This window comes from Dipteris shenzhenensis, chromosome 17 (genome assembly GCF_047967505.1).
Source record: "Dipteris shenzhenensis isolate YYH24624 ecotype China chromosome 17, Dip_SZ_1.0, whole genome shotgun sequence".
Lineage (NCBI taxonomy): Eukaryota > Viridiplantae > Streptophyta > Polypodiopsida > Gleicheniales > Dipteridaceae > Dipteris > Dipteris shenzhenensis.
In genome coordinates, this window is record NC_141612.1 from 20,212,665 (window position 1) to 20,236,296 (window position 23,632).

General features: G+C 50.5%; 1 long non-coding RNA gene across 1 annotated transcript; it reads right to left on the reverse strand.

Annotated features, from left to right (window-relative positions):
* Nucleotides 1-5,102: 5,102 nt before the first annotated feature.
* LOC147891825 (uncharacterized) lies at nucleotides 5,103-22,907 on the reverse strand. Its single transcript, XR_015542407.1, has 4 exons — nucleotides 22,801-22,907; nucleotides 21,452-21,592; nucleotides 5,279-5,341; nucleotides 5,103-5,177 (listed from the first exon to the last, which is right to left on the reverse strand). It is a non-coding gene; the product is annotated as an uncharacterized LOC147891825 (long non-coding RNA).
* Nucleotides 22,908-23,632: the final 725 nt, after the last annotated feature.

The following is a 23,632-nucleotide window of genomic DNA, read 5'->3' on the forward strand; positions in this document are numbered from 1 at the left end:
ACTTAGTTGAATCTACCCCAACTTGAGGTATTCTTCCAGTTGTCTTCGTACAGAGGCCTCTTCAGTAAAACTCAACCTATAGGGAGGTCTATTTACAGGTTCTGTCTCCAGGATTAGTTCAATCTTATGGTGAACATTCCGCTCTGGAGGTAATCCATAAGGTAGCTCATCCCTAAAATGATCAGAGAACTCCTCTGCTATTTGATCAACCAGCTTGGCCATCTCTCCATTTTAGGCAACATCAGTGCTAGCCGAAGAATCATCAATCGGCTCTACCGATGTTGTACAAAGAAACAAAAACTCTTCTTGAGCTTTTCGAATTTCCATCATGGAAACCAACACTCCTTGAGGTATATCCTTTTTATCTCGTAAGACATATACAGCACATCATTCATCTTGAATTGATAAATTTTCCAATCTATGGCTGGATTCTTCCTAGAATGCCAAACCTTACCCAGGGCTATGTCTGCATGAGCAAGCTTAGTCATTTCAAAATCAAGCTTCCCAGCATAGTCCTAAATTCGAAGCTCCAACTAGGTAATCCTTTGGTCCCATACTTCAGTTGACCTTCCGTCTGCCATCCTGACTATATATGCATAGTCAGATGGGCTAGTCTTTAGTTTCAGCCTCTTTACAAGCTTGGAGTTAATTACATTGTGCGTTGATGCTGAGTCAAACAACACAATGACCTCATGATTAGCTACTTGCCCTTTCATCTTAATTAACTCCGTATCATTAAAGGGTGTATATCCCGTTGCTGCGGGCTTTGACAAGATATTATCAGGTGCACTAGTTACTAACTTAGCAACAGACACGCATAACAAAAAAGATACTAACCTTTGAGAAGATCCCGCTAGCTGAATCTGCATCTGTTTTGCTCTGGGACTTCCCTCCATTTCCACGTCGCATTCTGAAACCACCATCTCAGCCATCCGACGATCTTTGTTTCGTGGACAATCTTTCCACTGATGAGGCTGAAGGCAACCAAAACACAAGCCTTCTCTCCTCGCTTTTTCCCTTTGCTCTGGGTTCAAAGAAGACTTCGACCAAGCCTGGGCTGCCATTGGTGTTACTTTTCTTTTTTTAACAATAAAACACCGCTTGAAACTGTAATTACAATTCGAAAATCCAACTTCCAAATTTACAGCTAACCAAGCATATATCACACTGTAACCAAAACCACTTTTCCCTGTACTAGGGAAAACTCCTGCAATCTAAATTGACTCAAACACGGAGGCAAATAAACAAGCATATGCTCCAACAAAGCTTAGAAGGCATAGAGAGCTCCCTGGTTATAATTCTTGCTGCATGAAGAGATCAACTAGTCCCTGTAGTCCACTCCAAATATAGGGCTCAATATGTACATGAGGGTTAAGCAAGAGGCTGTGTGCAACTCGCATAAGTGAAAAGAGAAGTATTAAGTCATCCAAACTCTCAGTAACCTCATCTGCAATAAATTGTATGAAATATGGGACCAGAGGATGGAGACCAGAATCAGTTGCCAAACTTCTCAAAGCATCCTTAAATAGCACAGAATCAGCCCCAGTCATTATAAGCTCCGTTATTTTGTCAAAATAAAGCTGCAGTTCTCTAGATAGACCATGTCTGATAGGAAGTTTGACTTCAACTGGAAAGTCTTCGTCTTTTATTTTTGAAAGTATAGTATCTCCCTTTTTGGAGTTCAATGAAGATGAAAATATTTCAAAAGTGACATTTTCAGGTATAGCCGGCTATACTCCTTCAATTGCTAGCCAATGTGTGACCACAGAAGTATCAATAGATGTCTTTGGCAAAAGAGACTCAATAACATCTTTGAAATTGATATCGCGATCATCGACGTAGAACAAATCGCCCAGGGCTCTCTTGAATCGTAACGGCCCTCCCCAGCAAAGCCATATAGTGGCTCTATCATCCGCAACTGGAGCGCACTGTCGACATCACCAGTAGTCAAGATTGTTCTTTTAGAAAAGACGTCGTTCTTTAATTGCTGACTCCTAAGCCGATAGAGAAGATCTGTCCACCTTCTGCTGTCACCTCTCGTTTCATATACAAAGTCGCTTCACGTCTCCCTTCCGAGATACCAAGGATCCCTTACGTCAATTAGCCAAGACCAGCGCGTGCGCCATCCTGACGTCCAACGCACACCCAGTTCTTGCTTTAAAATATACCCATGCAGGTGACAAGATATCTCCAAGCACACGTAGCAATCCCTTCGATCTTTCTGCTTCCACTCCGCGTAGCAGTTCCCCGTCACGACGCTTGATTCGACCAACGCTCTGATACCAAATGACACAACTTAATCTGTTTGCTCCTAACTGATTCTTGATTCACGGGCATAGGCACCTCAATTTTCCTCCCAGCCAACCTCGGTGGTAGCAAGCTCTCAGCAAAATCAACTGTTACATAAAGCTCATGCCTACTCAATTCCACCAAGCCCCAAAATTCCCTAGATGGATCTAGTATGCCACATGTCTTCATTTTAGGGTCCTTCCTTAATGCATCATTTACCCCTCTCTTGGGATATCATTGAAACCATTTGCCCCTAGGCACATTTAATGCATTTAGGTCCCTTTAGTCTTAGATCCACCTAGTCTAGTGCCATATCACCCTCACCAAGGACCTTGACCTTTATTCCTTTTTGATCATTTACATGAAGCCCAAACAAATATAATACAAACATTGATCCTTTAAAGGAAAATGCCGACTGACCCTTTCGAGGTCATGTTACCTCGACTTGAGCGTAACGTGCATATGGTGTAGATGATGTTCCATCAAATGTCAACTAGGGTGGCTACATAGGGAACTATCATGGCCACCCACCACAAACTGCAACAGGCAACCCAGATGCTCCAAACAGTCATGCTAGACACCATCTCCCATACACGATCCTCTATGATGGCAAAGGGCACGGCCGGGAAGGAGATGTCACATCCTACGCCTTTATCCTAAAGACCTGCTGGCCGTGGATCCTGTAGGTTGAAGAGGCTAGATCAATGGAGATGGCATGAACCCCCGCCATTCAGCCAGACAGCTATCCACCAAGTGGTGTTGGGGGCCAATTAGACCTGCCTTAGGGCTAGCAAGGATCAGGTCTCAGTTGACTGCTAAATGTGTCTTGACTACTTATAAAGAAGCACAAATGCTCGACTAGATGCCAAGTAAGCTAGACTACATATGGCAAGAATCCCATGTGTGGGATGATGCTATGTATAGCCTGAGAGGCTACTTATAGCAGGAAGCCTGATAGAGGCTAGGTACTAATATGGCCCCACTCTATATGGAGGTGGTAACCTCACTCTTCAGGGACGGAGGTCTGGGCAGTGGAATTGTCCACAATGGCACGTGGTACCTCTTGGCTAGAGTAGGCTGCAGGCAGCCTGGTGGTATGGGACACTAGGTGCATTGTCGGAACCTGGCCAACTCAGTGGCAATGTAGACCTCATGTTCAGTGGGTGAGCTGGATAGGTTCTATAGCTGGATGACGAGTCATTAGCCTCCAATTTTGGTATTATGCTTTATCATGCGGGTGGTCCTTTGTGGTATTATGCTATGTCTTTACTAACCCAAGGTTAGGAGGATACACTAACCCGTGGCAAGGGGTAAGGCTTAGCCGGGCGATGGGGTCAATTAGACCTGCCCATCGGGATAAGGGCTAGCAAAGATGAAGTCTAGGTTGACTGCTATGTGTGGCTTGGCTACTTATAATAACAAGAAGGCCAAATGCTGGGATAGATGCCAAGTAAAGCTGGACTACATATGGATGAAAATTCATGGTGGGCTGATGCTAAGCAAAGCCATTGAGCCTACTTACAGAAGGAATCATAATAGAGTCTGGGTACTAAACATGGCTTGATAACCACTACATATAGAGGTGGTGGCCTCATCTTGAGAGACGGAGGTCCGGGCAGTGGAGTTATCCACTTTAGCACGTGGTACCTCCTCATGGCTAGAGTAGGCTGCAGGCAGGTGGGCAGCTGGTGGTATGGGACACCAGGGTGCGCTGTTAGGTCCTAGCCAACCTAGCGGCAATCTAGACCTCAGGCTTGGTGGGTGAGCTGGACAGGCTCTATGGCTAGGTGGCTAGTCGCTAGACTCAATTTTTTCAATGCTTTATCCTGGGGATGATGCTTTGTGGTGGGATGTTACATCCTGACTAACCCAATGTTAGACTAACTGGAGGTTAGGAGGGCACACTAACTCATGGTAAGGGTTAAGGCTTAGCCGGGTGATGGGTCAATTAGACCTGCCCATAGGGGTAAGGGCTAGTAGGATGAGGTCTAGGTTTATTGCTAATTGTGGCTTGACTACTTATAACAAGAATCCCAAATGCTGGGCTAGATGCAAGTTAAGCTGGACTACAAATGGCAGGAAGCCCATGGTGGGCTGATACTAAGTATAGCCTGTGCGGCTACTTATAGCAAGAATCCTAATAGAGGCAGTCATCATTCAGGGCAATTCTATACAGGTCACCAAAGAGGCTGAAGCGTTTCCAAGGAGCAGAATCAAATGATAAATCATGCAATTTATGAGCTACCCAGGAGCCCAACAATCTTTTCTTATGTCATTTACATAAATTCCGAATTTCCTTGAGGTTTCTGGCATCCTTTTGAATCTATCATCTTCATGACCAGGGTAATGGTCGTGTATTGATGCTTTGGAGAGTGCACTAGGGAATAGGAAAACCTTGCCTGAACCTACAAAACAGATGTTCTCTGACCTATACATTGGCAAACTTGAGGCGAAGCCCCACCTTGATGATCCAGATGATAGGTCCAAAAACCCCAAATCCGTTTGTGGCTCATTCTCCAAAAGTACAAATATCATCACACAGTGTGATGCAAGGTTGATATGCTTTTGAAGGGTTGCAAGAGGAGGAATCTGTCTCCATTTGTCCAAAAAGGTTGACATAATGGGGCTTGATGCAGGAGAAGTGTGATGCACAATGAGGGGGCATTCTTTTTTTATGGCCAATTCACGGCTATGCAATGCCAGTTCAGCATAATCAACATCCCTCCATTGACGGCTAATGCAAGCAAGCTTTGGTCTTGCAAACCATGGAATCCTTGGGATTATCTCTCTTAGCACCAACGTGTAAGGCAAACCTGGAATAAGGTCACTTCCTTGGAATTGCATATCACTGCTCAAGTCGAACTGCATATCACTGGAATCCTTTATCACTGCACCGTGCAAATCAAGGCAAAGATAATCAATTGCTTGCATAGATATAAGCAGTCACAATTTAAATCCTTATTAAGCTGTATACTGCTTTGGTTCTTACAATAAGCACTCAAAATTTTCACCGATATGTATCTGTTGCTAGAATCTGCACTGCTACCAAAACCTGAACAAGCCACAAACTAGTGATTATGAGTCAGAGTTTCATATGAACATTATACTTTCCTTTTCCATGACCCAGATATTCATGGATTTAATGTTACATTTTCTGTCTCATAGACCCTAGTGGTCTTTTGAAGATGTTAATATATTTTTCTATTCTATCTCAGAATCAGCTAGGGGTGTGTGCCACTACAGGCCTGAAATCCATTTGGGAAATCTTGGTGTTCTAAGAGGAACAACATGACAAGGAGGTAGCTGAATTGAAGGACCAAACGCAAGAGCTCACAAATCTGAAGGAACAGCATGCTCTAGCAGACTTGCACAAGACCGCTGCCTCCCTTAATGGTAGTGAGTCGAAATAACATGCTCTTCAATTGGAGATAGAGCAGCTAAGGGAGGCAATGAGTAGCTCGGGATGGAGCTGCAGCTGGTAAGGTGGGAGTAGCAGCCACCAAATCAGAGATTAAGGGAGAAAATGGTGAGATAAAGGAGTGTTTAGAGGCCACCTCTAGTTGTGAGAAGCAAAATCCAGCTGAAGTAAATCAAAATAAAATCATGATGGCAACCTTGAAGGAGAAATGATGCAGACAATGCAAATCCCTCAATGTGCATATAACTAGATTACCCCTAGGAGTGTCTCCTAAGGAAGATGGGGCACAGCTATGTCATATGATGGGGGTGCAGGGAAGTTCACTGATGCTCATGTCTTCTTGCAAAAAACTTTGAAACAGTCCCTCAGCCGTCAAAACGTACTGTTTAACCTTTCAATCCATGAATCAGAAAAGATACATCGTATGAATTTTAGGAGAACAAGATACAACCAGAGGGACTGAAACCAGTTTTCTCAAAGATCAAAATAGCAATTCTGAATTCCTGAAGCTGAGCATAATAAGTCTATGAGAAGGTTGAGGGAAGAAGAGCATTAGGCTCTGGCCTTAACCTCGATATACTCCATTTCCATGCCCCCCCCTTTCTCTGCTGCCAACCACACTTACCTATCCTTCACTATTTTAGGCTCTTTTCCCAACAAACCCCCTCATAGATCTGTGAGGAGTGCAGCAGATCTGGACAGAAAAGGGGGGAGAGAGAGAGAGAGAGAGAGAGAGAACCTCACACAACCACACACAGAGGGAGAGAAAGAAACAAGAGAGAACTGCGAGTGATCTCAGGCAAAAGCCCCTCTACTGCTGGGGAAAGCCTCTGCACAACAAGCTGCTCAAAGGCTGACAGCAGTGCTCAAGATGGAGCACACTGAGATGACAAATGAGGGCTGAGGGGGGGCCTATAGATAGCCCCCAGCCCCTCCCTAGTCGGCTGGTAGGCTAGGGCCGACCCCAACAGACTAGGAGCCGACCTAGCAGCAGCCTATAAGGGCCAATTGTAGGCTCCTAGGGGGCCGACCCCCTGCCCTATAAGTAGGGACAAGGCCCTATGTGAGGGCTGTACCTCTGCTCACCTCCCCCTATATGAGTGTTGAACACCAGTCCTGTAGGACCGACTCCATAAGCCTGGGTGGCCGACCGGCAGGTCGGCCCACCTCAACTCTATAGAAGGCCCTCCAAGCAGCCATACTGGCCCTCCCTCCTGGTCTACAAGATGCGCAGCAAGGGCTCCTCCAGGGACAGCCTATGCAGCACATGAGCAGGTCCACCAAGCCCCCCAAGATGCAGGGGATCTGTGCCGTACTGTTTGGCACAGATCTGCTCCTCCCGCGGCACACTGGAGAAGCCTCTAGGCAGGCTGATCTGTCTCTGGCCCTTGCACAGCACCACAGAAGTGATCTAGACATGACCTCACCTCACGGGGTCTTTAAGCATTGTCTTCCTCTCTCTTAAGCATTCTCTCTCTCTCTCTCTCTCTCTCTCTCTCTCTCTCTCTCTGAGTCCTTCCTTTTTGTTTGTAATTTTCGAATTCACTGTGAACCCTTCCTACTCCTTGAGGTGCTCAATGGAAGCTTGGTCTTGTCTCAATGCTCTCCCACGCTTCTGCAAAGCTTGTCTCTGACTAAGGGGCTGGAGTACCTCACACTTCTCTGTATCGCCTCTGCCGCCCACCTAGCCCACCTGCCCTCTTCATTATCTCCCTCGTCTTCCTCATCTTCCTACCCCTTCATCGTCTCCCTCGTCTTCCTACGCTCAGCCTCTCCCTATGCTCTACGCTCTACGCCCTACGCTCAGCCTCTCCCTACGCCCCCTACGCTCCCTACGCTCAGCCTACACTCTACGTACCCCGCTCAGCCTACGCTCAGCCTACCCCTATGCTCAGCCTACCTCGCTCAGCCTACCCCTACGCCCCCTACACTCCCTACGCTCAGCCTCTCCCTACGCTCCGCCTACCTAGCCACCCCCTCCCTACGCTCAGCCTACCCAGCCACCCCCCTCTCTGCTCCTCCCGCTCCCGCTTCAGCCCCTCGCTGCTCGCCACCCCTTTTTTTTTTTTAATTAAAAAAAAAAAAAGTCCTCGCCACCTTAGCCTCTCCTTCTCCATCTCTTGGCTGCCTCTCCACCTCAGGCTTCCACCCCGCCTCGCCACCACCGTGCACTGGGCATACCTCCCATTATGGGGGGGGAGCCGGTGCTCCCGCTCCCGGTCGGACACTAAGACCTGCACCCAAAAAAAAAAAAAAAAAGTCCAAGAGAAATGGGGGACAAAGCCAAGAAAGACGACGACAACAACAACAACAACAACCAAAAAAAGCAAACGACACAACTGAAACTGGAGGATGTGAACGCACGTTACAACCGAAGTGGACTCGGGATAGACAGCAAGGCAAAGGCAAGACCCGCCTCAGCTTCTTCAGCCTCTATCTCTACCTCGACCTGAGCTCCCACTACAATTTCAGTTTCAGTTTCAGCTCCAGCCTCAACTCCCTCTATCTCTATCTCTACTTCGACTTCAGCCCCCACTTCAGGCTCAGCTCTCCAGTTCCAGTCTCAGCTCCCTCTACATCTATGATCAATGACATACTCATGCCCATGGCGCCCGTTGTTGTTCCTTCCCCTCCTCTCCTATTACAGCTCTCGCACCGCTTATGACCCCTACTTCAGAGGTGTCATACACTGTTCCGCATTACGCTTCACTCTCCCCTCTCCCTCTCAGTCAGCCCACGCTCCCACACCCCGTTGGGACTGCCTCATCCATTCCACTGTCATCTCCGTTCCTCACCCAGTTCACCCAGTCACCCTCCAATTTCCGGACTCAGTCCCACACTTTCATGCCACAATCATCATAGTTTCAGCATGGACATGGGTGGGTTGATACACCAGAGGCCTGCGAGACCTTGCCCATGGAGATACCTAGTTTTCGTGAGCGTGAGATGGAGCTGACTCACTTCGCACGGGAGCAGGTCCGCTTCAACCAGGAGCAGAGCCGCATCATACGGAGCAGGCTAGGGCCATTCGGGAGCAGGCGGGTCTTATTCAAGGACTCAGACAGGATATCATGCAGCTCCGACAGGAGGTCACAGCTATACACACTGTCCCACGGAGTACCCTGGTGGTCGAGGCACAAATTGAAAGCATGCAATCTGCTATTGAGGAGACTTCCAGATGGGTTGACGTGGCCAAACGAGAACCCTCAAGGGTAACCATTTCGGCTACCCTCATGGAGCAAAGCAGAGAGCCAGTAAGGCTCTCAACATCAAAGTACAAGGGATCCCACGCACTGAGGCGACACCGATGATAGATGCAATTGCGTTCGTGGCTGCTACCCTAGGTGTGGCTGAGCACAGGATAGAGAGGGCATGGCAGGTGAGTAGAGATCCCAACCCCTGATCATACGGTTCCATGACACTCAGGCACGACTTTCAGCTCTACGACGCAAGTCAGTCCTTCAAGATCAGCCAGCGATCTCTATGGATGAGGACCTCACACCTCTACAAGTTGACGAGAGGCGCTCTTTGCTACACCAGCGGGATCAAGCCCGGAAGGAGGGGAAGTGGGCAGTGGTACGAGAGGGACGACTTCTTACAGGCCCCCATAGGGCACCTGCCCCCTCCCCTACATAGGGAAGTGGGGTCTATGAGACTCAGATATCCGAGACCCTGTCCTGCACCATTTGGAACTGTAATGGTACCTTATGGTCAGCACCAGGGAACTTCTCGGAATCCTATACAGGCCACAACATAGTCTTTTATACAGAGACACTATACAGAGACACATCAGAGTCAAAAGCGCCCTCTTCCAATAGTCAACGGATATACATGGGAGTCTTCCTACAGAGATGAGAAGAGGGGTACAGGAGGAGTTCGAGGTTCAAGTGGAGTTGCAGTCCTTTTCAGATCCACACGTCAGGGGACCATTTCAGTAGAGCAGAGAGATACACATTACAGATTTCTTTGGATCCAGATTCGACACATGAACAGCCGGGATCTGTTTGTCGCAGTTTGCTACTTCCCCCCTAAGACCTCCCACTTTGCAGTTCCATAGATGTTAAGAGCAGATCGTCGCTCCTGCGAGCTTCCCCTCCTCCCCCGCCGTACCTCTACCTCCCCCCTAGCCTCTCCTTGCCTCGCCTCTCCCGCCCCTACCCCTCCGCCCTCACCTCCCCCCTCACCCCCACCTCGTTCCGCCCCCCTCGCCACGCTCCACCCCCCCGTTCGCTACCCCCCTCCGCTCCCCCCCGCCCCGCTACCCCCTCCGCTCCACTCCGCTACCCCCTCGCTCCACACCCCCCACCCCGCTACCCCCTCCGCTCACCCCCGCCCCGCTACCCCCGCCCCGCTACCCCCTCCGCTCACCCCCGCCCCGCTACCCCCCTCCGCCCACCCCCGCCCCGCTACCGCCCTAGCCCGCTACCGCCCCAGCCCGCCCCGCTACCCTCGCCCCGCTACCGCCCCAGCCCGCTACCCCCTCGCTCCACTCCGCTCACCCCCGCCGCCAATCCGTCCCCTCACCCCCCGCCTCCCGCCCCGCCCCCTCCCGCCTCTCCGCCCTCCCGTTTCACCTCCGCCTTCCCCTCCCGTCCTCACCCCCGCCCCCCCCGTTCATTCGCCCCACCCCGCCCCCTCCGCCCCTCCATTCCCCCCCGCCCCCCGTCCGCCACCTCATCCCCGCTCCGCCTCTCCCCCGCCCCCGCTTCCGCTCCCGCCGCCACTTCACCAGTCTCCCGCCTCCACGCCTTCACCTCGCGCCACCTCCGTTCCCGCCACACCCAGGCTCCACCCTTCCGCTTCTACCCCCCCCTGTTTTTGGGTGACAGCCTCTTCTTCATTGGAAGCCTCGCAGTTTGTCTTGGCGGTATGGCGGCTCCCTGCCCGGAACCGGAGGCCGAGACGGTCCCTCCCTCTCCAGATGCCTACCGCGTCATCCTGACTGAGCAGCAATCATCTCGGGTTCAGGAGGTTGCCAATGACTTTGCTCTTACCTCAGTCTACGACAGAGTCATTGGACATTCCCCCTCCAGATCAGCCATCAGGGACTGGCTCCAGTCCACTCTCATGCTAGAGGACGGCCATATTGAGGAGGTGGCCCTTATGGGAAGGGGCATCTTCTAACTTAAACTCTCCAGTGCGAAAGCTGCAAGCAACCTGATTGCTGGCTCCCCCACGTCAGTGGACGAAAAGATTATCATGATAGTCCCGTGGTACCGTGGATTCAGCGCAGCAGATTTTGATGCCCGGTTCCGCATACCTCGCCATCCAGTGACGCTAGTTTTTCCTGGTCTTGCTGCCGAGCTGCGGCCGATTGTTAGGGACCTGGGCTCCCACTTCGGCTGGGTTATGCACGATACCTTCGCCGATGCGGTGACTACGGCAGGTGCCCCCCGAGTCCGTGTGGCTGTGGCGGATCCTGCGACTCTCCCGGCAGTGATTGAGATCGTGACAGGTGCCGGCAGCATCACCCAGAGCATGGTAGTCACCGGACAGCCAGGACAGTGTCTGAGGTGTCACGGCTTTGGACACCTGGCGGCTGCCTGCCCACGTTTCGCCAGCTCTTCTCGGCCTCCCCCGCCTCCCCCCTCTCCGCCCCCTCCTCCCCCCTCCGGGCAGCCACGCCAGGAGGAGCAGAGGCAGCCGGAGCCCGGACCAGAGATAGCTGGCGGCTGGACTGAGGTTAGAAGAAAAAGAGGAAAGAACAAGAAGATTTCTGATAAAGGCAAGGAGGCAGAGGTTACCCCGCCTGTAGCTGCACCTCAGAGACCCGATAGGCAGCCGCCCCAAGGACATGGGAGAGCATCTTCTTCGACGGTAGCCCGCCCTCCACAGCCTCAGATCCCCCTCTCTTCCTCTCCCCAGCCTCTCCCCAGCCCATCCCCCAACGGCACCCCTTGTCTCCCGACCCGCAGCTTCAGCCCCCTCGTCCTCCTCAGTCTTCTCCCCCTCCTTCTTAGCCCCAGTTCCAGTTGCAGCCCCATCCCTCCCCCCCCCCGCCTCTTTCAGTTCTCCCGCAGAACTAGCTGCTCCGACGGTTCCTCAACCGAGGGCAGTTCCCGCTCCCCCTCCTCCTTCTCCTCCGCCAGCCGCCCCTGAGGAGTCTGAGCTGCCTATTCCCCAGCCTCCTCCCCCTCTGCTGGTAGGACACCCGGAGTCTACACCACCACCGGAGCAAGCTTCTCCGTCCGCTAGCCCCTCAGTGGCAGACTCTGATGGGCCTCAGCTTCAGGAGAGAGAGCTCCCCCGCGACTTTTACAGATCTGGCCCCTGGGACTACCTGAATGTGGCCGACCTCGGGACCTTCCCTGCTTGCCTCGACATCAGTATCTTCCTGCTCCGCAAAGGGGCGGATGGGAAGATAGCCGCCTTGGCCCCTAGGGATGGCCCTAGCTTTGCTTTCACGTTCCTCAGTGACGGCACCGAGACCTGGACAGACGACTCGGTCTGGGAGGCTCTTAGGGAGCAGACACATGCTCAGATTTGCTCCTGGATAGGCCCGTCCGGTGGGCAGCTTCTCGAGACTCAGTGGTCCGAGGGTGACGTGCGCCTGCGGTGGCGCTGCGCCGCCAAACGATTCAGACTGATTGTGATCCTCAGGCCTCCCCTGTAATGGCTCCTCCCCCAAGATGTCAGAGCCTGGACGCCCCAGAAACTCCGTGCCTTCTACGGGATGTACACCTCAGAGATCTCGAGCTAGCTCGAGAAAGCCTTCGTTCATGGTACCAAAGGCCTCTCGCCTTTGCTGAAGGTGTTGAAGGACGGGCAAGACGACCCCGCCTCCCCCTCCAAACCTTCCCATAAGCGCCAGCGCCTCTACTCCGAAATGTCAGCTTCTTCTTCGACCTCGACCGCAAGCAGACAGTTGTTCGCTGCCTCCCAGTCCTCACCATGAGCCTACACCTCGTATCCTGGAATGTGAACGGGTTTCACTCTTCTGGCACCCGTGGTCCCAGGAAGCTCATTTTGAGACAGGAACTTCAGCCAGCAGTGATAGGACGTTTGGATGTACTTCTGCTCCAGGAACACAAGCTTTCGGCGGCTCACTCCCGTAGATGTGGGAAGATCCTCACTGGTCGCTCTCACACTTATTGGGAGCCCTCGATCGGCGCACTGGGGAGGAGTGGTGGTGTCTGTACTTCCGTGGGAGAGCAGCTAGCCTAGGGAGTTTTCGGTCATGGCACGTTGATTCCAGGTCGTGCCCTCTGGGTAGGCCTGGAATTAGAGGGCTCCAGAGTTGGAATTCTCAACATTTATGCCCCCACAGATCTCCGTTGTAGAGCCACCTTCTGGAGGACACTTACAGGGATTCTCCCAGACATGGATTCCTGGATTGTTGGAGGTGACTTCAACAATTTGGAGACCTTGGAGGACCAGCAGGGCAGAGGACCGGAGTTTACAGGTATGTCTCAGGCAGAGCAGTCCGCTTGGGACTCTTTTATCTTTGCGACAGGAGGAAGGGACTATTGGCGAGACCCGTCCTTCCGGCGTTGGCACGGGAGCTTGGACTTCTCGTGGGGTTTCCGTAGGGAAGGAGGCAGACTCCTGGAGAGGCTGGATAGATTCTATGTTAGTGATTGGGCCATCAGCAGAGGCGGTCAGGCCGGTATAGTTCCAGGGACGACACTCTCCGACCATGCGCCGGTGCTCTTATCATTAGATTCGGCAGCTCAGGCCCTTCCCCCCCGCCCATGCCGGATTCCCGACTCCATTTTCTCGAGGGAGGACGTGCGCAGCAGTATTTGCGGTCTTTGGGATAGAGACTGGGGCGAGTGCGCGGATTTGGTTGATTCGGTGGCGCAGGCGTTGCAGGAGTCCAGCCAGATCTGCCAGCTCGCAGCCCTACAGGTTCGACAGGAGTGGTGGGGTAGAGAGAGAGCCCTTCGGAGAGACCTCGCCTCCATTCAGCGGCTCCAGCAGGCATCCCCGGGCTCGGAGGAGCTTCGGATCCAGGCCCTTCGAGCCAGAGCCCTTCTGGAGGAGACACTCCAGCGTCGCTCAGAGTTTTCCTATCACGCCTCTCTCTCCCTCTGGGCTCGGAAGGGTGACCGGATGTGCAGGGAGTTCTTCAGGACACATGGCCAGAGAGCTGCAGGTGATCAGCTTCGGAGTCTCAGGACAGCGGCGGGACACATCGTCACGGATCCGGGAGAGGTCTTGGGGTTGGCCACCAACTTCTACAGGACCCTTTTTCAGCAGGAGCCGCTTGCTCCTCGCACTCGTCGTGCCCGTGAGGAGGTGTGGAGACACACTCCTTCCTTGGTCCAGCCTAGCATGCAGGCGACGCTGTTGGCACCGTTTACCACGGATGAGATGCTGGAGGCCTTGATGGCCATCGATGGACAGAAGTGCCCAGGTGAGGATGGGCTATCCCGGGCATTCTTCACCTCCTTCTGGGACCAGATCCATCAGCCCCTCTTAGCAGCTCTTCAGAGGATTTTCAGCAGCGGTTATATGCCAGAGAGCCTCTCCTCCGGACTGATTTGCCTCATCCCGAAGGGAGGAGATAGACAGGAGATCCGTCAGTGGCGCCCGATCACTCTCCTTACCACTGCCTACAAAATCCTAGCCAAGATGATCAGCGCCAGAGTTCGGCCTCTACTTCCAGACCTCATTCACGACACTCAGACAGGCTTTGTTCAGGATCGCAGTATCCTAGATAATGTCTTCACCTTTTCAGAGGCGGCGGAGTGGGCTCAGCACAGCGGATCACACCTTGCCATCCTACTTCTTGACTTTGAGAAGGCCTACGATTGGGTGGACTGGTCCTTTCTGGAGGGGACTCTAGAGCGGCTAGGTTTCCCAGCAGGTTGGATTCAGGGTATTTCAGCTTTGTACAGGACAGCCTCTAGCAGAGTCATCATTGGAGGCAGGATGGGTGAGCGTTTTAGCTTGGAGAGATCAGTGCGTCAGGGCTGCCCCCTTGCCCCTTACCTGTTTCTCTTCTTCGCCGAGGCTATGACTTACTACCTCCGGGCGAGGTCTACAGGGATCAGGGGTGTTCGCCTTCCCCTCCGGGAGGACACGGAGCTCTTGGACTCGGAGGACGCGGATGACACAGCCCTGTATGTCCAGGACGATGAGTTGATGCTGGAGAGGGTGAGGATGGCCCTGGAGGTCTTCTGTTCGGCTGCTGGTGCGAAAATCAACTGGAACAAATCAATTGGTTTCCTCACAGACCCCGGGGCGCGTTCTCAGTGGGGGAGGTTTTTGGGTTTCAGGTGGATCCCGCGGGGACAGACAGCTAGATACTTGGGTTTTCAGGTCGCCCTGGACATCACGCCAGCTCAGCAGTTTCTCCCGGTGCTAGATTCCATCCGACGGAAGCTGGCTTTCTGGAGCACTGCTAAGCTTTCCCTTGCAGGTCGTGCCTTGGTAGTCAACCAAGTCCTCCTTGCCACGGCTTGGTATGTGGCTTCCTGTTGGTGTTTCTTGAGATCCAGTGTGGCACAGCTTAGGAGGCTGGTTCGGAACTTCCTTTGGTCCGGGAAGGATGGCCTCAGAGATACCAGAGCCAGGGTTGCTTGGCAGACAGTTATTCTTCCGCAGGCTGAGGGAGGCCTGGGAGTCATCGATCCAGAGCTGTAGAGTCAGGCCTTGTTAGGCAAGTTAGTCATCCGCGGTTTGACCCCGGGGGGGCAGACGTGGAAGATGCTACTTCAGCAGGGGGTCGGTTCTTGTGTCCCGCGACGAGGTGGAGAGTGGCTCCCGTCCCTCAGGTGGATCTTCACTTCCGCCCCGCTTACTCAGCCCCGTTCCCCACTTGTTCGTAGCCTCCTCATGGTTTGGAGGCGGCTCCGCCTCAGTCTCATTCAGTCCCCTCTCCGCTGTCAGGAGGAGATTGATCGCCAGCCGCTTATCTGGAACGATCAGGTCAGAGATGCCGAGGGCCTTCAGTTGGGGGAGAGATCACATATCAGGTGGGATGGTTGGATGAGGGGGCCAGCCCGGTCCCTTCGAGTTTGGAGGGACACGTACAGATATTTGGAGACGGCTGATCTCGCAGACGCAACTGGAGGTGCTCGTGGAGCCCAGGCGAGACGCACGGAGATCGACGGCGCGATCCCAGCTAATTGGTTGGTTCCACCGGAGCCTCAGATCCTCATGCCTGGTGACGACCGTTGGCTGGGACAGTTCACCCCCCGTGGCATCCCACTGGTGGTCGCAGGACGTATGGTCGACTCCTCTATCTCTTTCTTCGCGGTTATGGGGGATGGACGACTCAGGAGAGAGGATGCACTCATCGACCCCCTACTACCATGGCAAAGGGTTCGGATCGTAGGCCTTTTGGGGAAGGTCTGGCGTACCGATCCTAGCATTGAGCAGGATCAGCTGCAGCTTTGGCGACTCTGGCTCTGGGAGGGGTGGGCCTTGTCAGAGCTTGAGTGGGACCCAGGAGAGTGGAGCTGGCCAGAGGTTGTGACAGGACAGGGGCCGACCTCCTTCTTCGCCTACAGCACGACCTTGGGCAGGCGAGTTCTTGGGAGGATGCAGAGCCGCCCCCCCACCCAGCGGCCCAGTTGGTATGCACAGGGTATTTCCAGATTCTTTTTGCAGGCCTTTTGGAAGGCCTTGTGGGAGAGCTGGCGGCCGCGGAAGATCTCCTACTTCCTGTGGCTTCTCGCCCACAAAGGTCTTCCGGTGGGGAGCTGGTTGAGACAGATAGGCCAGGACAGACGCTGTCAGATTTGCCATGAGGTTGAGGAGTCACCAAAGCACTGCCTGTGGAGCTGCACTCGCGCCCAGGAAGTGTGGAGGTGGACTTTCGGGATTCTCACTCGCGCAGCACCAGAGCTAGGCTTGATCACGTGGGGCGCGTTCTGTTGGTGCAGCACCGCACCTGGTCTACATCACTTATTCGAGGCATGCCAGCAGGACCCCACTTTCCTTATCACGCAGGGTACATGGGGGCTGCTCGAGGGTATCCCGCAGCACCTAGCAGAGGCGGATACAGGAGTTCAAGAGAGGCAGCCAGTCTGGGAGATTATCAGCAGCATAGCAGGGTGGCACATTTGGACCTCGCGTTGCGCGCAGATCCTCGGTGGCACCTCCTTATCGACTGCCCAGATCATGACTGATATTTGGTGCGAGATTATTCATACCCTCAGAGGCCAGTGGGACCAGATTCAGGGAGATTCCCGGTCCGGTCAAGAGAAGCGGAGACGCTTCCTTCGGACTTGGAACTCTCAGGGCCTCTTCTTCGAGCAGACCTCGCAGGGCCTTCGGTGGTGCTACTCACCACCCCGATGGCTGTTCATTCACACTCGCCTTATCCCGACGTGAGAGAGTGATTTATTGTGTTACCTTTTAGGGCTGTGTCCGATTTGTGAACGCAGCCCATCAGCTACAAGCTGACCTTTTGTATCTTGTTCTCGAAGTAATATAATTAGCACTGTTTTTTCGGCAAAAAAAAAAAGACCTCCCACTTTGCCAGAGATATCCGAGGTGATGATGAGACATCCCCATTTGCTGCTCTTTATCAATCCATCGTTGACTTCTCTAGCCGCGGAGAAGTCCTCCTAGTGGGGGACTTCAATGCGAGGACAAGGGCCCGTCAGGTACCACTTCTTGACTTCAGAGATCATTCCACTCTACTACCAGATATTGACCTTGAGGAGGCAGGTATGCTACGGGTTTCGGCTGATAGGCGAGGTCCATTCTCATCTTATGGGCAGGCCCTATTAGACGGCAGGATACATGTAATGGTCTTGATAGATGGCCCGCTTCGAGTGATTTCACATGCTTTCCACATGGGGGGGGCTCGAGTGTTGTTGATTACATCATGGGATTCCCTGACTTCACATCTCACATTACTGACTTCACTGTAGCACCTCTGGGGGGCTGATCATACATACCTTTTCTTTAGTATCTCCACCTCCCTTCGCATAGCACCTTCCACCCCACTCAGTGCTTACTCCACCTACCACGATATACGCTTTGATTGGGATCACTCACCTTCTTACTCTGGCCATCTGTACATACTTCTCGCTTATATTGACTTCATACCCCTTTTAGAGGATTGTGCTGCCCTTGTCACCCGCTCACTACACGAGGCTGCCATTCACGCTTTCCCCCACACCACCCGCTCCACCCGCCCACCACCCCCTGCAATGTACCCTGTAATAGTCGGTACGATGATGAGTGTAAGGCTTTATACCGTCAACTCAGATTCGAAAGTTAGGAACCACTTTCAGTATGAGTTTTGCTCCAAGAGGCCATCTGATTGAATGAGTACATCCCAATGGTGGAATTTGCCTACAATAGTGCTAAGCATACGGCTACTAGTTTCAGTCCATTTATGCTTATGATATCAAGGTGTTCGCCCAGAGAGTTTTCTGAGAAATGTGTATATATTTGTGAATACAGAAGGATTCAAAGACGTTATGGATGGGTTGGTTGAAAAGTTACCCCCTAGGTACTGTGGACCCTTCTTAATAAAAGATTGATGAGGTTGCATATAGGCTAGAATTGCCTCCCCATGTAAAAGTTCACCTGGTCTTTCAAGTCAGTAGACTGAAAGAGGCACTGAGGGCTGGAGATAGACTTGTCTCGCCCCCATGAACTTATAGAAGTTGAGGATTTGACCTATGTTCCATATGAACTGAAAGAGTTATCACTTTCAAAGAAAGGAAACTTAGGAAGAGGTTAATTCCAGAGTTCAAAGTGAAGTGCCAGGATAGAGTCCTCAACTTGGGAGTTGATTGGTAGTTTGCAAAATACTTTTCCAATTTTGTTTATGAGTGAATGCTTAAAGAGGGGAAGAACGTTATGTACCTGGATGCAATCCTCTGATTAGGGGACTTAATCCAGCAGATAGGGGGACCTGGCAATAAGGAAAGCAAGCTAACATGGAGCTAAGGGAATTAGAACAATAGCAAAGGGCCAGTTGACTACATTTAGCAAAGGATGCTTTCTCAAAAGCAGGATGCTCTTCTATAACAGGATGGCCAAGCCTATTGGGGTTGGCATTACACCACGGGATGGTTTGGTCTGAATCATGAGCCTAGACTCCTTCCTTCTACATAGGCAGATCACAAGATACGATGCTGAAGGTTCCTTGTGGATGGTTCTAGTGGTATGGGACGCCAAAGCTATGGGCATAGCCTTGTGGGAGTCTGATCTCTAGCCCGTGTGGTCGGGGAGATGCATCTAAGGACAAATATAAGTGTGGGCACGTGCCTGGATTCATCTAGGTTTATATTTATAGCTGAAACCAGGGAGTAATCTTGCAGCCAGAGCTAGTCTGAGTCAAGCTGTTTCAGGCGCAGACCAAGTGCCTTCTAGTTTCATGAATGGGGATTATTGAGCCCTTCAAGGGCAACCTCAGTTTTTATATTAGCGTGCTCTACGGGAGATCAGGTATGAGTTCCTCTTCAATTGTGATCCTTGGTCTTCCTTCTCAGCCATGTAGGTTAGAGAAACCCACGTTAGCAATCATCATTTAGCTTTAACAGTTGCAGATATTAAGAGCAAGGCACCCTACAGCAGCAGATCCAATAAGAATTTCTCTTCATGTGAGAAGCCGTATACCTTACAAAAAGGACCCAAGGACTCCAATAGGTAACCAGCTAATCATGTGCTAGGGTTTGCCATTGCAAGATGTGATGAGTAATCAAAATATAATTCCTCAAAGGTCCAGTGCCCTTTTATATACTAGTGCTGCCATCCAACCTGGTAGCTCTTTATATGGGATTATTCCAGGCTACTATCTATCAGCCCTCACAATTCCTTAGGAATTAGACCACAATAGGCCATTGCTTCACAACAAATTCTTGTCCAAGCCCTGGGAAGGCATTTGGACCTCCTAGGTGGCTAGGATCAACTAGCCCCTAGTTCACAACCTTCGAGACCTCCCATAGGACCATGGCTCCATGGGATAACTATTGTCTCAGGGTCCAAATGTCTCCAAACACCCCTCCAATCCTAAAACTACCATAAATGCCCTCCTAGATTACAGGCTATGTAACACTTCAGTTCTAATCCAGCTAGCCATAGGCTTTCCTCTAAGCCATGTGGTTGAGAATACCTAGATTAGCAATCACTGTTTAGCAATGGCAATGGCAGAGGTTGCAATGTCTGTTGATGCATCCATTGAGTCTTTGGGAGGCGATTGCCTTCATCTTCTCTAAAAGGCGTGCTCAGGTGAGGCTCACACCAACAAGTTGGTCAGGCCAGTTTTGCTATATATATATCTCATATGCTTTGTGATATTTTGCTTGGATATCTACGTTCTGTCTGTAACCACTCTTCCAGCATTTTTCAATGAATTCGTTCTCGCTTGGCCAGAGAGCGGGGGTAGGATTCAAGCAATCTAAGATGGCTTTGAGGAGAAGCAAGGCTTCCCCAATTGTTGTGGGGCAATAGATTCGCACATCAATGTGGAGCTACCATACAATGAGACATATACCCATTGGTTTCGGAACCATAATTATTAAATGAACCTTTAAGCAATGGGTGATAGCAACATGAAATTCTTAGATATCATGGTGGGCATGCCAAAGTGTCGCTATGACACTAGTGTGCTTGGTAATTCCTCCTCCTATGCAAAAGCTCAAGGTGGTCACATACTTAACAGAGCAAGACTTTTGGCCATCTGAAGCTGGGGTTCGTTCATCAGAAAGTGAAGTGTCCTCATGTGGACTCCTTGCAGAAGATCATTGCAGCAGCACGGGTGCTGCACAGCAACTGCTTCGACTTCAATGTGGGATCGATATAGCCACGATCACCTCCACCCTTATCCAATGACAGCATAATCAGGCTGCACTTTTCAATACCATGGGACATCACAACATTGAGGAGTGTCTTTGTTGCAATGTAAATGTTAGTGCGCATGTTTTACTAATGGTACAAACATGTCGGGCTGTAGTCTTTCAGGCACAACTGCATGGTACTTTTTCAAACTTCAAAGAAATATCTTTATGATGACTTTTCATTTGTCGAACATCAAATAAAGCATATGGGGTTTCTTTGAAACTTTTGACCAAAGCTTTCATGTTGTTTTTCTTCATAATAGCCATAGCATCCAAGTTCATGCTAATCATAATAACTTGTCTTTGCATCCCACTTAAGGATGCAATGTACTCTGCAGCATGTTCATGCATCTTGTTGTGTCATGTTTGGATCCAAGCTTTCACAGTACTAAGCTCTATTGAAAAGATGTTCGTAGGCATGTGATCTTTACCATAGAGATATAATCTAAGTATGGGGATCCAATCGTTAACAAATACATGTAATCTTAACAAAAAGACATGTACTCATGAAGCTCTCCTCAATACAAAAAACGGGATGTCATAATGAAAAGATCTTATCTTACTTCTAGAATGACATGCAACTTCTAACAATCAGCTGAACAATAAGAACCACTCACTAAGAATGAGATCTACATTACATAATAATAACATTACTTAATCATAAACATAAACATTACCGAATCTTAGAACAACTTAAACGAACTTAAACTTAACATGAACGGTATATAAACTAAAACTGAAACCTAACCTTACATAAACTTAAACTCACCCCTTAACTTAGCATTAAATGTACTTAAACATAAACATGAACTTATATTACATTACCAAATATTAGAATAACTTAAAAGTAAAACTTAACATAAGCAGAAACATAAAGATAATCTTTATCATAACACGAAATTCGCTTACCATAAACTTCAACTTAACATAAGCCCAAGCAGAGCACAGCATACCATAGATTTCGAGCGTTAGGTTGATTTTCTGTGCACCATACCAGGAGGTACGTCTCACGCGCAGGGCAACGTCGGATACAGTTGCAGAAGCTTCGCTGGATTGAGCTATATGTCTCACCAATACCACAAGATTTGCGATTCCTTCCGATACCGCTGGTTAGCATTGACTGAGGCATTATTACCTGCGACACAACTTTAAGAATTCAGTCTTGCATTTTCTCGAGTCCATATTTAACAGACCATGTTCTTGCATGCCATTCATACACCACCAGTCACATTAGGAGCTAACTTCTTCATCGAGACATATTCAGAATCTCGCATCCAGCCAACCCATACAAATTGGCTTTTACTTTGCTGAATCTAGTGGGCAAATCTCCGCAACTGTTTGTCGAGAACGCCGATTTTTCTCATCGAGACATATTCAGAGCAGCCAACCCATATATCCTCGCAACTCTTTGTCGAGAACGCCAATTTTTCTCGTAAAGATATTTCCCCTTTCTCTTTTCGCTTGGATAGAGCGTATTCTCACACCCATGACACACCTTCCCGAAATCTTTGCAACGACAATTTAGAATCAAAGAACCTTGGAATTCGCTGGAGTTGCAGATTGCTCCACTAATAACATGGGGCCTTTGCCGATGTTTTTTCCCCAGCCCCTGAAACGGTGGAGCTCCTCGAGCCGATCCCAGCACGCGGTGACACGTCTGAGAAGTCTTAAACAGCATCCCGCAAATAGTGGCCACATTTCCCGAAAAGAAGCTGCACTATGCGGGAATGTGGTCATCATAGGCTTCTTGACCATGTGTAGCTCGGTTTTCTTCGGAATTCTTATCTTCAACGCAGGCTTGTTGACCGTGTAGCTCCATTATCTAGGCATCTATCCGTCTTTCTGTAGTTTGAGCACGGATATACCTGCAGAAGGTCCGTTGGATTGCTCACAGACCTCAACGAGCAATATTATCATGTCCGTTTCCGTCTCAGCCCTTCCAACTTCGCCCTAGAGCAATGGCAGGCCCTCTTCATAGCATCTTACCTAGATCCACAATTCCTTCTGATACCGCTGGTTACCATTGACTGTGCCATTCATTACCTGCGACACAGCTTTAAGAATTCCGTCCTGCATTTCCATCTGAATCAAGTCCATTTTTAACAATCGGACGATGTTCTCGCATGCCATTCTCAGTTCCTCCTACAATACCAATCACATTCGGAGCTAACTTCTTCAACGAGACAGATAGGCTGATCTTCCAATTGTTTGTCGAATGCCAATTTTTCTGATAAAGAGATATGACCGTATAGATCCATAATCTGCGCTATCTTCGGAATTTCCACCTTCAACTCGCCCATTTCTGTTAGCGCATCGTAGATGTCTGCGCAGAACGTTACTTACCGAGTTTGTTTCGAAAGTACGACAGCATGTTGGCCTGAAATCGAGATACGCTCGTCGCCAGATTGCAGTTTTCAAGGCGTTCTGGCGAAGATAAGCACCGCGATCAACTATCTCGAACTTGAAGGAGCGAAAGAAACATAGGAGCATACAATTCCCTCTCTTATACACGAGTTTGGGCGTGTCCTGACGTGGCTGCCACGTGGCGCCTAAGGGCACAAGGCCGTCCACGGTGTTCGTTTTGGCGCTGGCCTAGTCTGCCCAATAGGAAAAATCAATTTTACGGCAGCAGCCTAGGGGGAAGTTTGGTTTTCTTTTGAGCCTTGGTTAAGCCACATGTATAATTTTGAGCCTTCCAAAAAAAACAATGTCTTTTTGCTTACAAGGCTGTTCTGGCACTAAAGAAGGAGCTCAAGAAGGAGCTTCATACGACAGGGGTTTTTGAGCCAAGAGGTTACGACGAGCTGGCAAAGCCTGAACGATGAGGGAAGCAGTTGGACAATCTCTGCTATGGGGATTTTGACGTTGTAGTTAGTCTTGAGCGTGAAAGGAGTCGAACATATATTGGGTTATGACTAGGTGATCGCAGAAGTTAGTTGAAGCTCCACTCCAAAGAGAGAGAGACAGAGAGAGATAGTGAGAGAGAGAGAGAGACACTAGCGTGTGTTTGCAAAACAAGGTGTTGGTCGATAATTATTCAGCATTTGAACGGATTCTTGATAGACTGACCTCACAAGCCATATTGACGGAAGCATTTGATTCTCCAATGTGTTGTTGATTTGGGACTTATGGAGACAGACTCTCAATTGTCAGGATAGAGATCAGACTAGGATAA